This window comes from Pseudonaja textilis, chromosome 4 (assembly GCF_049901715.1).
Source record: "Pseudonaja textilis isolate UNSWEBS1 chromosome 4, rPseTex1.2, whole genome shotgun sequence".
Classification (NCBI taxonomy): Eukaryota; Metazoa; Chordata; class Lepidosauria; order Squamata; family Elapidae; genus Pseudonaja; species Pseudonaja textilis.
The window spans coordinates 10,031,416-10,048,819 of NC_141993.1; the positions used below are offsets into that span (position 1 = coordinate 10,031,416).

The 17,404-nt window shown below is 44.4% G+C and overlaps 1 pseudogene; it reads left to right on the forward strand.

Annotated features, from left to right (window-relative positions):
* The first annotated feature begins 4,003 nt into the window (after positions 1-4,003).
* Positions 4,004-5,083, forward strand: LOC148125749 (endogenous retrovirus group K member 8 Gag polyprotein-like; annotated as a pseudogene).
* The last annotated feature ends 12,321 nt before the right edge of the window (positions 5,084-17,404 follow it).

Here is a 17,404-nt window from a genome sequence, read left to right on the forward strand (position 1 = left end):
TGCTTATAAGGTGATCACAAGTGTCATTTATATAGAGTATAAAGAGAGTGGGTCCTAAAATGCTGCCTTGGGGGACACCACTGTTTACTAGAGCAGGGTTTGATATAGCACTCCCTATTTTTACTACTTGTTGCCTGTTTGACAGGAATGCAGTAATCCACTTATGAAGGGATCCAGAAATTCCATAAAAGTTTAGTTTTAACAGTAGTTTGTCATGTACCACTGAATCAAAGGCTTTGCAGAAGTCTATGTAAATTGTGTCTATTGCTTTACCCTGGTCGAGTAGAGTAGTCCATATGTTTTTGCAGTGGAGGAGTTGTAGGTTGCAGGACAATTTTTTCCTGAAACCAAATTGTTTTTTGGAGAGTAGGTTGTTTGACTCTAAGTGGAGGGTGATGAATTGGTTAATGATTGATTCTATGACTTTGCACATGACACAACACAGTGAGATTGGTCTGTAGTTTTCAACCAGACTGGGGTCACCTTTTTTGAAGGTAGGGATGACCTTAGCTAAGGACCATAGGTTTGGTAAGGAGCTGGTTCTGAATGATATATCATATATAATGCTTAGGGATTCTGCTATGGCAGAGGACTTTGCCATGCACAGTTTGTCTTTTTAAACAGTCCTTCCGGTTGCAGCCCATAAAGGGGATCAGGGCCCCTTCCTCCCCCTTAGACCACACTACTCACATTTCTCCCTTATCCGCTCCTCCCTGCGTGCCCTAGGATGAAGAGGGGATGGGCCTGGGTCTTCCTCTGACTGCCCAACCAGCTTGTGCCCTTCCCCAGTTTCCTCCAGATCCACCGGAGCCACGCTTCCACTCCCTATCAACTGTTCCATCTCTCCCTCAGAGTCAGACTCCAACAGGGGAATGACATCAATTCTTGTCATGATCCTGTTAGGGAATTAATAGATGCAGAACACAGAATAACAGAGTTAGAAGGGACATTGGAGGTGTTCTAGCCCACCCACCCCTACCCAGGCAGGAGATCCTATACCATTCTTGATCAATGCCTGTCCAAACTCTTCTTAAAAGCCTCCAGTGATGGAGCGACCACAACTTCAGGAGGCAAGCTGTTCCACTGGTTAACGGCTCTCACGATCAAGAAATTTCTGCTTAGTTTTGGATCTCTCTTTAATGAGCTTCTACTCATTAATTCTTGTCCTGCCCTCAGGTGCTATGGAGACTAGGCTGATCCCTTCTTTTCTGAGAGAACCAGAGGTGGTATTCAGCAGGTTCTGACCAGTTCTGGAGAACTGGTAGCGGACATTTTGAGTAGTTCGAAGAACCAGCAAATCCCACCTCTGACTGGCCCCGCCCGCATCTCTTCTCTGCCTCCCGTTGAGTCCCAGCTGATCAGCTGGGTCTTTTTTGGTTGCCCTGCACAGGAGAACGGAGCTGGAAAGCAGGTTAGTGGGGTGGGGAGGGAATGGAGATTTTGCAGTAAACTTCCCCTGCCACGCCCACCAAGCCATGCCCACAAAACCGGAAGTAAAAAGTTTTGAATCCCACGACTGGTGAGAACCCCTCAAAATATTGGAAATGCTATTAAGATTAAGATGAAAGAGATCAACAAAGATTGCATTTGTGTTGTTTTGTTGTTGTGTTGTGTTGCATTTATGTTGCTTTTAATTGTGAAAAATCCAATAAAAATTATTTTTAAAAAAACGAAGATGAAAGTTAAGAAACTAAGATGAAACAATGGATTCCTTTTGATTCCCTTGAATCCCTCCTTGCCTTTCTAAGTAATCAACCAGTTTTGTCCTCAGCACCATAGAGCTGGCTCAGGAATTCTGGGAGTTGAAGTCCACAGCTTGTAATATTGCCAAGTTGCCCACCTTGTTCAAAAAATGTTCGCTTTCCTATTTTCAGAACAAAAACTCCAGAGTCCCAGGCTCCATGCTGGTGGACTACAGTGTTTAAAAAAGTAAAATAAAATAAAACAAAACAAAGCGCTGCCATTGATTTCAGGCATTGAAACAAGATCAAGGTGATAAATTACTATATTTGAAATAAAAATATGATGCTCGAGTCCCCTTAACTGTGAGTTTGGTTATTGTGATGACACGGGGTGTGGCACAAAGGCAACACAGTCAAATAAGCAAGAAGAGTCCTTTCAATACCTCCAACTTTGCCCCCAATGTCCAGGTTACCTTCGGATGGAGAAAAAACTTACCTAAGAACAGCCTTTAAGTGGAGGAAATTCAGTCCGAAAACAAAGTGCACACAAACTTTAAATAAAAATCCACACAAACCATGCTGAAGTAATTAACTGGACAGGGCAGGATAAGGAATTGCAGACTTCAAAGGCCAACAAAACACACACAGTTGGGAAGATGCTAGGAACCCAGATAAGCCTTGATGGTACCAGATAATTCACAATTTGCTCCCAACAACTTTGCTGTGTGGAGCTTCACTTTTTAAACACTATTCCCAGCTGCAGCTAATGAAGGGAAACAGGGCCCTTTCCTCCTCCGTAAGCCATGCAACTCAAGTTGCTCCTTTCTCCATTCCTCGCTGCGTGCCCTAGGATGGAGGGGGTGGGCCTGGGTCTTCCTCTGTACTCCCTCTCCCTTGCTCTACCTCTCCCCTGCTCTGCCCAGCTGGACTTTGCCCTTCCCAGTTTCCTTCACAGCCAATGGAGCCACACTCCCACTCCCTGTCAGCTGCTCGCCACCCCTTCAAAAACAGATTCCAACAGGGACATGGCAGTTACCCATCCTCGCATATTCTTTACTTGTTATAGCATGATTTGAACCACAATCCCTCAGGCAAGAGATTGTAGTAGAGTTTGGTCATCCGTCTTGTGATCCCACATGAAGTCATTAAGAAAACTTAAAATTTGTCAGAAGTTCTAGAAAGAATAATCCACCTAGCAATTTAATTACATGGGTATCAAACTTTATGCCAAAAGATTGAAGTTTTCAATTCTAAACTAAAGGCACCCATCCAGCTCTTCTTTCTAAATTGTATTTTAATCAAGATTTTAAAATATAATTGGGGGGGGGAGAAACCCAAGAAGTTAAAAAAAAAAGGCCAAAATAGATGTAGGGGACAGATTTGCAAGCGTTATAAAATTAAACTCAATATTCACACTTTTATTAGTTTGGATCTACATATTAAAACATCACACGTCTGTGGGAACTATGATTCTTTGTTCTTTGTGTACGTGCTAGGACAACGGAGCCTTCTGGTGGTTGGCTGGAACACGGAGCAAGGAGCAAAGACAAATTGTTACCATTTCTTAACCAGAACTGTAGCAAACTTAAACTTTGCAGCCTTGTATGCTTTATGCGAATGATCAGTGCATGTTGTGTGATGTAATGCGTTTGTGATAGGACGTTAACAAAATTGCTACGTTAACAAAGATTGCTTCTAATAAAAGAGGGTTTCGGAGTTCTCTCTGCGCTCTCATCCCAAGACAACTTTGCGTAGTGTCTTCTTTTCATGAGAGACCACCACAACTGGTGACCCCGACGTGATCCACTCAAAAGAGATACGTCTTTGGCACACCCATTCTCGTTGTCTGGAATAGACTTGGTGCACCCCATCCGCTTGAATCACTGGCGACAACAGATCCCTCGTGAGTATGGGTGGTAGATTCTCTAAGGAGCAGGCAGCTCACATTCAGGAAATCAGAGAATTGACCAAACGAAATTTTTTTACCTTTAAAAAGGGGGGTTCCCTTCGTGCCCCCCTCCCAAAAACCTCTATTGAGGAACTCCTAGAATACATTTGGCAACACTGCCCTTCTTATCCGGCTAAAGGCAGTATCAAAACTACAGTATGGAAGGAGATTGGAAAATACCTTCATGCAAGTCCTAGGGCCCCTTCGTCTATATTAATTGCTTGGAGGGTGGTTTTTGAGGCTCTCTCCTCTCTAGAGCAACCCCTACTTGGCCCCCTTTCTGGACCCCCTCCCTATGTGAATCCTGCTGTACAACTCTTGCCCCCCGCTGTGGCGCCTGTGTCTCTTAAACCGACTGCCCCCCCGGAGGCAAATGAGGTTGGTAAACCTCCCCCCTTCTCCTGACCCCCCCCTCACCCAATCCCTCTTCTTCTTCTCTTGCTTTCCCTTCTGTGCCTTCCTCTCCTGCCTTACCCCCTCCTACGGGCGCGGTTCATGCCACCATCGCTGCGGGAGTTAGAACTGGCGAGTTAGATCACTTCGACTGCCCATCGGTGTTCCCGTTAGTTTATGCGCAGAACGCGCAGGGACAAAACATCCCGCACTGGGAACCCATCCCTGTTAAATCAATCAAGGATATCAAACAAGCTGCACAAATGTACGGTATTCAGGCTCCATTTACGATGGGATTATTTAGAATGATGGCTAACGCCCATATAATGATCCCAGCTGATTGGCATAGCCTTTTTCATATGACTCTAACAGGGACTCAATTTGTTGTATGGCGAACGGAGTTTCTCCATCATGTAGCCTATTGGCAGCTCAAAATCCGAATCTTACCGCAAATGAACTGGCAGGAGAGGGTGCCTTTGCTGCTCCCGCAGCTCAATATAATAGCCCTATTAATGCTCTTAACCTTTCTGCACAAGCCGCTCTGCTTGCTCTCTCTCGCTTGGATGACCCTCATACCTCCGTACAATCTTTTGCAAAAATTCTACAAAATTCCAATGAACCCTATGCCGATTTTATTGAACGCCTCCAAGCGGCCCTACAAAGGCAAATTACAAATGAGGCGGCTCGGCAGGAAATTCTTCTTAAATTGGCATATGAGAACGCTAATGCAGACTGTAAAACCTTGCTTACTCCCTTGATTAATTCTCCAGATGCCACTCTAGCCCAATTCCTACAAGCCTGCAGGGTGGTGGGAACACACCTATACACTTCCGAAATGATGGCTGCAGCTATCACCAGAGGTAATAAGCCATCTGGTAATTGTTACAATTGTGGGAAGCCTGGCCATTTTAAATCATAATGTCGAGCCCCCAGCGGGGGGGCAGCAAAGCCCTCCGTCAGTAGAGATGTTCGACCAAAAACAGTCTGCCCGAAATGTAAGAAAGGCTATCATTGGGCTAATCAATGTCGATCAAAAACTGAACCCTCAGGAAACGAGTAGAGGGGCCAGCAGCTAGCCCCTCTCCCAAGGCTGCCCATATGCCATCCACTGTGTATGAATTATCAGTGGCAGAAGATGTGCTCATATCCTTTCCCCATCTACCACTCTGTCGGCGCACAGCTTCCTCCTTCTGCCTCCTTCTCCTCCGATAAAACTGCTCTTATACAATCTCACCCTCGTGCCCTCCTCAAAGGAATCTCTGTGGTTCCCGATCTGCTTTATCCTTCCTCAAAACTCTCAGCCATTAACCTTTCTGTGCTATCCACTCTTCCAACGAAGTTACAAAAGGGTGATGTCGTAGCAAAAATGATCATGATACCGCAACTTCCCTCTGATGTGCTTGCCCTCACTAGATCTATCACCGAAACTAAGCCCACACTCTTGGCTTTAATCAAAGGTCGCCGCTTCACCGGTCTTCTGGACTCTGGTGCTGACGTCTCGGTGATACGCTCTGACGAGTGGCCTACAGACTGGGAAACAGAGACCTCCCCATCGGTCAGAGGTGTAGGAGGGATTCAAATGGCTCTCATCAGTAAGTTTTGGCTCCCTGGGACTTCTGAAAACCTCACAGGGACTGCACAAATAAAGCCCGTCATCCTCCCCCTTCACATAAATTTGTGGGGGGGGGACTTACTCTCTCAAATTGGTGCTAAATTGCAGCTAGAATGACTCACCCTCTTCCCCTTCGGTTGACCTTAACCACGGACATTCCTGATTGGGTTGATCAATGGCCATTGCCAGCAAATAAATTGCTTGCATTGCAGCAATTAACAGCCGCATCTGCTGCTACTATTCTATCCGCTTTCTCTCTTTCTCCCCTAACCCCTTGGGACAGTCACAACTATTTTCATCAAAATAAAAGGGCTCTTATGAAGGAATTCCAAATCACCACCCAAGGGGCTGCTGCGATTATTCAACAGTGCCCTACTTGCAGCAAGCAAGCCCCTGCCCTGCCAATGGGAGTAAATCCCAGAGGCTTAAAACCCTGCCAAATTTGGCAAATGGATGTAACCCAGTATGCGCCTTTTGCACCATGGAAATATATCCATGTTTCAGTGAACACATACTCAGGGTTCATCATGGCCTCCCCGCAAAGAGGAGAGACCACAAAACATGTCATTAGCAACTGCATCCAGTCATTTGCGTGCCTGGGAAAGTCCTCAGAATTAAAAACTGATAATGGCCCCGCCTATACTCGTACCAACTTTGCTACCTTTTGTAAACAATGAGGCATTTTGCACAAATTTGGCATTCCATACAATTCTCAAGGGCAGGCCATAGTAGAAAGAGCCAATCTGACCCTAAAGAATGCTCTTGACAAAGTTCAAAACTCGATGGGCAAACTCACCCCAGGGCTACCCACGCTGCAAAACAAGCTTAACTTGTGCTTATTTACACTGAATTTCCTGAATGAGTCTGGGACACCTGCTTCTTCTGCCGCCTCTCGACACTTTTGCTCTCCATCCAAGGATGCTCCTAGACCTCCAGTCTACTTTTGACAGTTGCCAGATCCCACATGGCATGGGCCAGCTTAACTTATAACCTGGGGATGAGGGTACGCAGCTGTTTCCTACAACAACGCCACCACCTGGGTCACCGGACGACAAGTGAGGCCTTTTCTACCCAAACCAGCCTTGCCTACATCAGCATCATGAAGCTGCCCACTGCATTCATCATTTGCCTCCTGGGTTTCCACATCGTTCCTGCCAATACGACAGCCACCCCATCCTCCTGCAACGCCTGCATCAAAACTACTCGCAGCGGAACGAAAACCCAATCCACCCTGATCTATCATACCTTGAAGCCCAAGTGCAACTCCACGACGGTCTCCCCTTGTCTGCATAACAACACTCAATATGCACAATGTTACACTGCCGAAGGCATTCAGTGCTATGAGCCCAAGGCAGTGGGACCCATTACAGCATCCCTATATGTCTGTGCATACAAAGGTGGCTCCAGTTCTGATCTTGCAGGAATGTTCTCTACCAGTCAAACAAAAAATGGGTACATAACCCATAATGTCACTCGGGGGGGGGGTACCAACATCTCAGTATGCTTTGATGCTTGCCTTGCCATCAGCAAAGGTCAAGGTCCTAACGACGCTCCAGGAGTTACCTGTGGCTCACACAGCTGGCAGAGATCTTATCTACAGGAAAAGAAATATCTCTTTCAAAAGGTGTCTGGGACTAACGTGGGGGCCACCACTGTTTACAACTACTGGTACACCCCATCTATTGTCTCTGCTCAAGTAAGAGGCCCTCAAAATATTAATATCACTGTTAAATCAAACTCTACTTCATGTATCACTGACAAATGTAATCCCATTTGCTTGTACACTCACTTACCTGAATCTAAGGGGGTACAATATCGTTTTTTAGGTCTTGATTTTAGAGACATGTTTGGATCCTGGTTCCCAAAATTGCCTGGTTTGCAAGCTATTGTAGTGCTCATTGGTATGATTGCTGCGGGATGTGTTGTATTGCCTTGTGTATTACCCATCTTTGTACGCACTATTTCTAACAGTTTATCCCTCTTGGCTGAGAAAAAAGCCACTGTGCAGGTAATGGCTCTCTGGAATCAACAAATAACTAACACATATGAACCACTGCCATCCGAAGATGAGATAGGAGAGCCAACCTGTGACGACCCAGACGAGGACAAGGTGTTTGTGATGGTTGAAGAAGTCACGAACGCCGTGGATAACATCAGCATGCACAGCACTCTTGCCTACGCGCCTGACAAAGACTGTTATTGGGACTAAAACACTGCCTGTCTCTTAAAAAGGAAAAACAGGGGAGATGTGGGAACTATGATTCTTTGTTCTTTGTGTACGTGCTAGGACAACGGAGCCTTCTGGTGGTTGGCTGGAACACGGAGCAAGGAGCAAAGACAAATTGTTACCATTTCTTAACCAGAACTGTAGCAAACTTAAACTTTGCAGCCTTGTATGCTTTATGCAAATGATCAGTGCATGTTGTGTGATGTAATGCGTTTGTGATAGGACATTAACAAAATTGCTACGTTAACAAAGATTGCTTCTAATAAAAGAGGGTTTCGGAGTTCTCTCTGCGCTCTCATCCCAAGACAACTTTGCGTAGTGTCTTCTTTTCATGAGAGACCACCACAAACGTCATGCAATACAACCATACTAATTGCAGCAGCTAAAAATTCTCCATTTCTCACTGAAAATTGGGTTTAATTCTTTCTCTGAAACAATGGAGAATCAAATAGTAGGAGTACAGATCAATGTCAGAAATCATATTTGAGAAACTAACTAACCCTAACCTCAACTAATTCAGCTACAGTTGGAAACCATTCCTGGATTATAATTCTACCTATTTTTGTTTGCTACTACCTTTACTGGTTTGTTTGCCAATAAAGAATTTTTAGCTTAGTCAATGTGCAACCTCCCCTGCGTACCTTTCCAACCCGCACTTCTACATTCTCTTCCACACCATCCCCTAACGCCTATACAGGCCTGTATGCACCCTAATTTCTACTGGAGGGTCTTCCAAAGGTCCAGAATTGCTATCAAAAATCAGTACCCCTGGGTCTCACCCGACTCTCCAACCAGTGGTGGGATTCAAAAAAATGTATAACTGGTTTTATGGGAGTGGCTTAGTGGGCGTGGCAGGGGAAGGATACTGTAAAATCTCCATTCCCTCCCCACCCCACTAACCTGCTTTCCGGCTCCGTTCTCCTGTACAGGGCATCCAAAGAAGACCCAACTGATCAGCTGGGACTCAATTGGAGGCAGAGAATAGATGGGGTTGACAGGGTCAGTCAGAGGTGGATTTGCCAGTTCTCTGAACCACTCAAAATTTCTGCTACCAGTTCTCCAGAACTGGTCAGAACCTGCTGAATACCCACCTCTGCCTCCAACCCCCAAAGCAGGGAAGCACCAGGACATTTCATAAGACATAAGAATTTTATTTGTCATTACACTCGCAAGCGGGTGCAACGAAATGAGGTGCTCTTCCACAAGTAAAACTGGACAACACCATCGAAAGAAAATAAAACTAAACACAACAGACCATACAATAATCTCTATACAGTTTAAAAATGTAAATACCCCATTACTCTCAGCCATTAAATTCCACAAAAATCTTATGACCCTGCATTCAAACTCAAAACTGCACTTGGATAAAAACTGTTCTTAAATCTAGTCGTCCTTGTTCTTAATACCCTGAATCTAGAGTTTCCCTAGGTAAGTTTGAATTACCAGATGGATCTTGACAGACTTGAACCTTGGGACCTATCTAACAAAAGGAAATTCAACGTAGAGAAAAGTAAAGTCTTACATTTAGGCAAGGAAAACCAAAAGTACACCTGTAGACTGGGTGAAAGCAGGCTCAATAGCAGTAACTGTGAGAGGGATCTTGGAGTCTTAGTGGACAATCAGTTAAATAGGAGCCAATAGCATGCAGCAGGAGCCAAAAAAAGCTAATGCAATCCTAAGTTGCATTAACAGAGGGATACAATCAAGATCAAGTGAAGAACTAATACCACACTATAAAGCCTTAGTAAGACCACACCTAGAGTACTGCATCCAGTTTTGGCCTTAGTAAGACCACACCTAGAGTACTGCATCCAGTTTTGGTTACCAGACTATAAAACTGAGGTTGAGACTCTAGAAAAAGTAAAGAGAAGAGCAACCAGGACGATTAGGGGACTGGAGGCTAAAACATTCGATGAATGGTTTCAGGAACAGGGCCTGGCTAGTCTAGTGAAGAGAAGGACCAGGGGAGACATGATAGCAGTGTTCCTGTATTTGAGGGGCTGCCACAGAGAGGAGGAGGGAGTCAAGCTATTTTCTAAGGCACCTGAAGACCAGACAAGGAATAATGGATGGAAACTGAACAAGGAGAGATTCAACCTGGAAATAAGGATAAATTTTCTGACAGTGAGAACAATCAACTGATGGAACTGAAGTTGCCATCGGAAGTTGTGGGAGCTTCTTCACTTGAGACTTTCAAGAAGAAATTGGATTGCTATTTGTCAGAAATGGTGTAGGGTCTCCTGCTTGGGTGGTGGATTGGATTATATAACCTACAAGACCCTTCCAACTCTGTTAATTGGTTGCAAACTAAATTGGTTGGGCTGATTATAGTGAGGAGAACAAAGTCATGAACTTAACTTGGAGCCAAGCCATGACCAGCTCCATAGGTGAAGACCAACAACATCAGTTTTGAGCTCCAAGCCCAAGCAACTCTTTAGACGGACAGGTATAAACTTGCAACAGGAATGTTTTCTCAACCCATTCCACACTCTTGTCTCATATGATGCCATGAGTCAGAAAAGACGTTTATCTTTGAAACTGCCCTCTTAATAGCCAGATAATACAGTAATTACACCAAGAACTTCAGTGGAAGTTTTGCAGCCATGTCTTCAATCATCACCTACTTGTTTACTTAACGTTTTCTTTAGGCAGAGAAAAAGTTCTTTTATTGATCTGCTGCATTTAACGATACTGGTCTTGAATCAATCCACTGCAAACGAAGGCCTCTTCACTTAAAGTTATGGGCCATTAATCCATTTGGGTTTGTGCTGGTTTGTAGATAAGCGTTCTTCAATTTCCAATCTAGGGAGAGAGGTTGTCCAATGTCACCCTGCTGGGCTCCTATATAGCTAAGGAAGCACCAGAGACTGGCTAAGTCCATCACCTTAGCCATTAAACCATGCTGATTTTATCAGCACTTTTGCAAACATTTTATAAACAGATCCATTTAATGTAAAGCTTTAATTTCCTTGTACCTTAATTATTAATATGAGATGAAGAAGCAATCCCATATTTTTAGAAAAATATAAATCCGTGGAAGAACAATTACAACAACAACAACAACAACAACAACAACAACAACAATAATAACAATTATTATTATTATTATTATTATTATTATTATTATTATTATTATTATTTTGTGAAGTTTTGCTTGGTTGAGGTAGGCAACACCGAGGTGATTCCATATGCCTATGTTTTAGAAGCTTTGGCCTGGACTTCTGGGATGCTTCTTGCAGTTTTTCTTCATAAAACCTATGATGAACAGTTGCGGGAACTGGGCCTGGCTAGTCTAGGGAAGAGAAGGACCAGGGGAGACAGGGGAGCATCTTCCAATATTTGAGGGGCTGCCACAGAGAGGAGGAGGGGGTCAAGCTATTTTCCAAGACACACTGAAGGCCAAACAAGGAATAATGGATGGAAGCTGAACAAGGAGAGATTGAACCTGGAAATAAGGAGAGATTTTCTGATAGTGAGAACAATTAACCCATGGAAGTTGTGGGAGCTTCATCCCTGGAGGCTTTCAAGAAGAGATTGGATTGCCATTGATCAGAAATGGTGTAGGGTCTCCTGTTAGAGCGGGGGTGGGGGGGGTTGAACTAGATGACCTACAAGGTCCCTTCCAACTCTGTTAATCTGTTATTGGTAAAACCTTATACAGGGACTAACAAATTTTACACACTTCAGACAGAGCTGGATTAAAACACTTCTTTGATTCCGAGGTAGCTTTGGGCCCTTTAGGACTGTCTCATTCACCCGATAAAGATAATGTCATTGGAGAAAAGGAAGGGTTGCCCAGGCATGACTGCACTGTGAGTAGAGGCAAGTGGTGACATGACTTAGAGAACAGAAATCTCTTTCCAAAGGAACAAAACACTTTCAAATGTGACCCTCTTGGTCCACATTTGATTCTTGTGACATTCCTGATCTTTGCTGATGGGGTAAGATCTCCCTTCCTTCCTCTTGCTCAAATAGCTTTTATTTCTCTTTCTATTTCTTCTCCCTGCTTACTGTGCTGTGCCAGAATTTTTCGGGCCTCTTTTCTTCTGCCTTGGCACATTGCACAGCCTTTTAAAAGCAGGGCAGCATCTCGGAGAAATCCAGACAGGCTCACGTGCCACAGCCTTTCCCAAGCAGGTGTGGGAAGAAAAATCCATCGGGTTCCGAACTGGTATTTTGGTTCTTCGGCAGCCTGAAAAGAATGGGACAGTGGGGAGGAACAGGGACCACTCTGGGAATCTGGGGAGGACTTGGACGAGGGTCCTGCATCCAATGCAGAGATGGGGCCAGGACCATCTGGGAGTGGGGTGCTGACTCCAGAGCCTCCAGAGTCTGGCAGCAGCAAGGCAGAGGAACAAGGCGTTCTGACCCAAACCTGGTTCCAAGAGAGTAAACAACAGATAAAGTTCCTAAACAATAAATCAAAGAGTCTCCAAACACCAACTCAGATATTGTAATGTCCACCAGGCTCGAGTATCAAACTTCTTTGCCTTCTGCAAAGAACTGCAGTTTCTCAGCTGGCTTTTATCTCTTAAGGGAGGGGTCATTACCTTCCAGTTTTACTCCTGAGTCGCCCGTACTGCTGCAGCTGCTCTTTCCTTCGAGCAGCCCTACACGCACACGCACTGGGCACAGGCTCCTCGGGATCCTCTTCATCACTGCTGCCAGCTTCCACAATCTTCAAAAGCAGCATTCCACTCCCTGATGGTCCTGGCTTCATCCCTGCATCACACACAGGCCCCTCATCTGAGTCCTCGCTCTCTGAGATCTCAGCTGTCCACGCCTGCTGCCGGTGAACCACAACACTAGGGGAGCCTGTTCCCAGTGTGCGTGTGCACAGAGCTGCCAGAAGGCAAGAGTAGCTAAGACAAAAGGGGTGACTCGGGAGTAAGGCTTGGAGGTGATTGCCCCTCCCCTAAGTTATAAAGGAAGTGCAAAGGTAGGAAAACCTTTGCAGGAAGCAATGCCGTTCGCTCTGATCAGTTTGGACTCTGAAAGCTCCGTGGTGAATTTGTGCTCTGTTCGGTTTTGGAAAGACTAATTGGGGCTTTAGTGGTTGGCTTTCAAATCAGATAAGGTGCGTTCTTATCAGACGACTTACAAAGAACTTTGGCAGACATCCCTGGGACTAATTATAACTGGTTAAAACTCATTTTGGGCTGTGAATGATGATAATTCACAGCCATTGAACTAAAATAAAAGAGTTTTGGATTTTATATGTGTTGTTGGTATCTCAGGAAGCCTTGGTCAGAACAGCTGGGAGAAAGGCACTGGAAATAAAATGTAGGCTAGCTGCTTAGGAAAGAAGGTCCGTTTATTGATGAGCAGAACCAGCAACAGCGTACGGTTCTGGGACAGCTGACAAATTGGATTGATGAGCGCAAGGATTTCTACAGAGTTTCTGAAATGCTGCTGGGGGTTGTGCAATGTAGTGTGTCTTTTGCTATTCTAATGGTGGTGGGTTATTAGAGATTGTGAAGGGGAGATGGACGTAAATTTTAATCCCATCACTGGAGGTGAAGGTGTTTTGTTTGTGAATAGGCTGGCCCAGGCTTTCTTAATGGGCATCCTTTAATATCCATCTCTAAAGACTTCAGGCATCTGCTGGAGGCTATTAAAAAAGACTGGGAGCTACTTTATGTTGTGGTCTGCTGGCGGCCTGTGGAGCTGGCAGCAGAGTCAGACAGTGGGGAGAACATGGGCCAGTCCTGGAGTCTGGGGAGGACTTGGACGAGGGATCTGCATCTGACACAGAGATGGGGCTAGGGCCATCTGATAGTTATGTGCTGACTCCGGAGCCTCCGGAATCGGACATTAGCAAGGAAGAGGAACAGTGGGAGCCTGTTCCCAGGGCATGCTTGCGCAGAGCTGTCAGAAGGCAAGGACAGTTAAGATAAAAGGGGCAACTCAGGAGTAAGGCTTGGAGGTGATTGGCCCCTCCCATAAGACATAAAGGAGGAGCAAAGGGACATGAGCCTTTGCAGGAAGCAACTTTGTTCGTTCTGATCAGTTTAAACTCTGAAGCTCTGTGATGACTTTGTGCTCCGTTTGGCCTTGTACAGCTAATGGGCAATTTAGTCATTGGCAGCATTGCAAGGGAGGTTAAGGTAGGTGCTTATCAGCCTTATCCCAAAAAGACTGTGGCAGACTTCTGTTGGACTATTCATAAACTATTTCGGACTCATTACGGGCTGTGAATGCATATAATTCACAGCCGTTGAAATTAAAAAAAAAAGGTTTGGGGGACTCAGCGTGTGATTGTTACTGTCTCAGGAAGCCTTGCTCAGAATGCTTTCTGCCTTTAAGAACACGTTCCTCCATTTCTCCTTTGGGGGAAGTATCATATTCTACCTCTTTTATAATATCCCCCAAAATATTACATTCTCTAGAAGGGTGGGGGGGGCTTCCGACCCAGGCATCTCCCACAGGGGCCAACCATGCAGGCTGCAGATGTTGGGCATTGTAATTTAACATCTTTGGAGGGCCCTAGTTGAAGAAGAGCTGATGTGGAGCCAAGCTTGCCCTTTTCCTCTTGGGCCTTGCTCCAAGTGTTTACAGGAAAACACAGAGATCTTGGATTAAGTCTAGGATGGGTCAGCACTTCATCTACGATGATTAAATTTTACGGCAAGAATTTATTTGACTCACTGACGCAGGCATAGAAGATGTGACGTCAGTTAAAAGGCCTTTCTAGGAAGCAGGAGGGTCAGAAAGTTACCGAAAGTCGGAGCTTCAACCCAGGTGGGTATTTTTTAAAAAAATAAAATAAAATAAATTGGGTACTCTGTAATACAGAAACGATGTTTTCTTGGAATTTAGTTGCAGTGGTGAGACAGATGTGAAACTGACATGGGAAGAACCCAGCTGCAAGCAGAACATGTGACAGCGATCAAATGAGCCATTTTCAGTCTGACTCATTCACAGTTAATGAGGAATCTGCCTCTGGCTTTCCTTTCTCTGTTTTGTCCTCTTTTTGTCAGGCTTAAACGTGGCATTTCTTGCTTGCCTGGAGTCTCTAGAGGTGAAGGTTTAATTTCTCCAGGGCTAAAAAAAAAAAAAAAAAAAAAAATGGAGGGGAGACTTGTAAGGAGCAGCAGAGAGAAACTGGTGCCGGGAATATGAATTGATCTGCAAAAGCAACTGAATTAAGAGCCGAGGTAATATCCAAAATCGTTGCAACTGGGGAGGGAGAAGCTAGAAGCATCAAATGCTGTCTTCCTTTTTTTAATGGTTCGCGTGTTTATTTGGAAGATGGCACTGCTGCTTGCAAAGAGGTTTCCCAGGCATCAATTTAAATGGCCCGTAGCTACACTCAGTTACGCCAAGTTTAATCACTTGATAAATTTGCAACAGGGGTTCCATCCAGTGCAAGATTCCAGACCGAGGACAATTACTTTCTGATTAATCTCAACACTAATTTCATTTAAAAGCCCTGCCATTCCTCCAAGAGGCTCAGGGGAATGAGGAATATTACAGGTACCCCACAGAAACACTGTTAGAGCTGGGTGGTATATATATATATATATACATGCATCATCACAAAATCTCCAGAACCGTAAAGCCTACAAACTTGAAATTTGGCAGGTATGTTCCTCTTGGCTTCTAGGTGCTCACTAAGAAAGGAATTTTGCAAATGACTATCAGAGCATTAGTATTTCCTATATTATTATTATTATTATTATTATTATTATTATTATTATTATTATTAACACGCTCTGATGCTAAGGAGTTCTATTCCCCCTCCCCATCTGAAAAGAAATCTCTTCCAAATGCAAAACGCAAGCAGAGAGGAGTTTCAGTTTTAGTTTCACAGCACCAAGCAGCTTTAGTACAGAACAGTTGAGTTAAGCCACGCCCAGGCTCCTTGTTGTCTCCTTCTTGCTCACACAGGAAATACTGCTTCCGTTTCCTAGCAGCCCTCAACTCCCTCACACACTGATAGGATGCTAGCCAGATGAATACCGATGGATGCTGGTAGGCAGTATATATAGTATGTGTGTATATATATATATATATATATACATATATATATTGCAGGCCCGGCATATTTAGAAACCACAAGAATGGGGATCACCTTTCTGTTATAATTAGATCCTTTTAGATCCCTTCAGTTAAATATGCTAACTAGAAATACAAAGTAATTATAATTTCAGTTCCAGGTGCCAAGCATACTAGAGGGAACCAAGGGGTTGATTAAGTACAGTTAATATACTCTATCCTCTTCATCTCATTTTCTCATAAAATTCTGATTTCTGTCTCTTTTCAGACCTTACACAATTTCCTTGGGCAAAGGCATCCTACAAGGAGCTGAATTGAAGCAGAATTCTCCTGTTTTGCAAATCCAGAACTAGTGGGATTCCTGGCTGAGTTGCACAGGACACCTAGTGGCTCTTGGCTGTAACTATATCATCCTATTGTGAAATGCCTTCAAGACATCGCAGACTACAACAGCTATCAGCCTTCAACCAGGAATATGGGTGATCACTGAAGAATTGCACAAAATAAGGTCCAGAGGTCTAGTCTGGTTTAGTGGAAGAACAGATCTCCAAGGCTGCTCTTTTGCAATAACAAAAACCAAGGCTGAAGATCTGCAGAATTCTCAGTGGCACTGGATGTATGCAACTTTTGTTGGCAAAAGCATTAGTTGTACAAACCTATGAAAGCATTCAGTGCAGACTGAAGGGCAATGGAATAACAGTGTCTTTGCAGCCGACATCCCCCATAACAACCATTAGAATATTTTTGGAAAACGACCCAAATGACATGAACTGGGGGAAAAAAAATGGATAACCGAGGTGGCAGGAAGACGAGTATGAGATTTTTTTATTGCTCCTGGACAATATTTTATTCTTTTGGGCTCTTGTAATGTTCAGATTGTTGCCCTGATTGTTGGTATCTGCTGTCTATTCTCAATATTTCAGGACTGGAAGAATTGGGTTGGACTAGATGACCTACAAGGTCCCTTCCAACTCTGATAATCTGCAATTTGTAATCTAAAACAGGTGTTCTGACCCAAACCTTGTTCCAAGGAAACAAACACAAAATGGAGGTAACAGCAAAACTTTTTAATGATTCTTTACGAATTCTGTTCCTTCACGGTTAAAAGGCTGTTTCAAACTAATTGTCTCTGATAAGACAAGCTTGTGCAAGGCTGCCAAGAACACTAGATAAAGTTGCCAAGAAATATTTCAAATACAAAGAGTCTCCAAACACCAACCAAGATATCCCGAATGTTCACAAGGCTTGAGTGCAAAAATTTCTTTGCTTCCTGCAAAGAACTCCGGTTTCTCAGCTGGCTTTTATCTCTTAAGAGAGGGGCCATTAACTTGCAGACTTACTCCAGAGTTGCCCATGCTGCTGCAGCTGCCCTTTCCTTCGAGCAGCCTGTGTGCATGCACACTGGGCACGGGCTCCTCGGGAACCTCTTCATCACTGCTGCCATCCTCTACAAGCTCCGAAGGCAGCATTCCACTCCCTGATGGTCCTGGCCCCATCCCTGCATCACACGCAAGCCCCTCATCTGAGTTCTCGCTCTCCGAGAC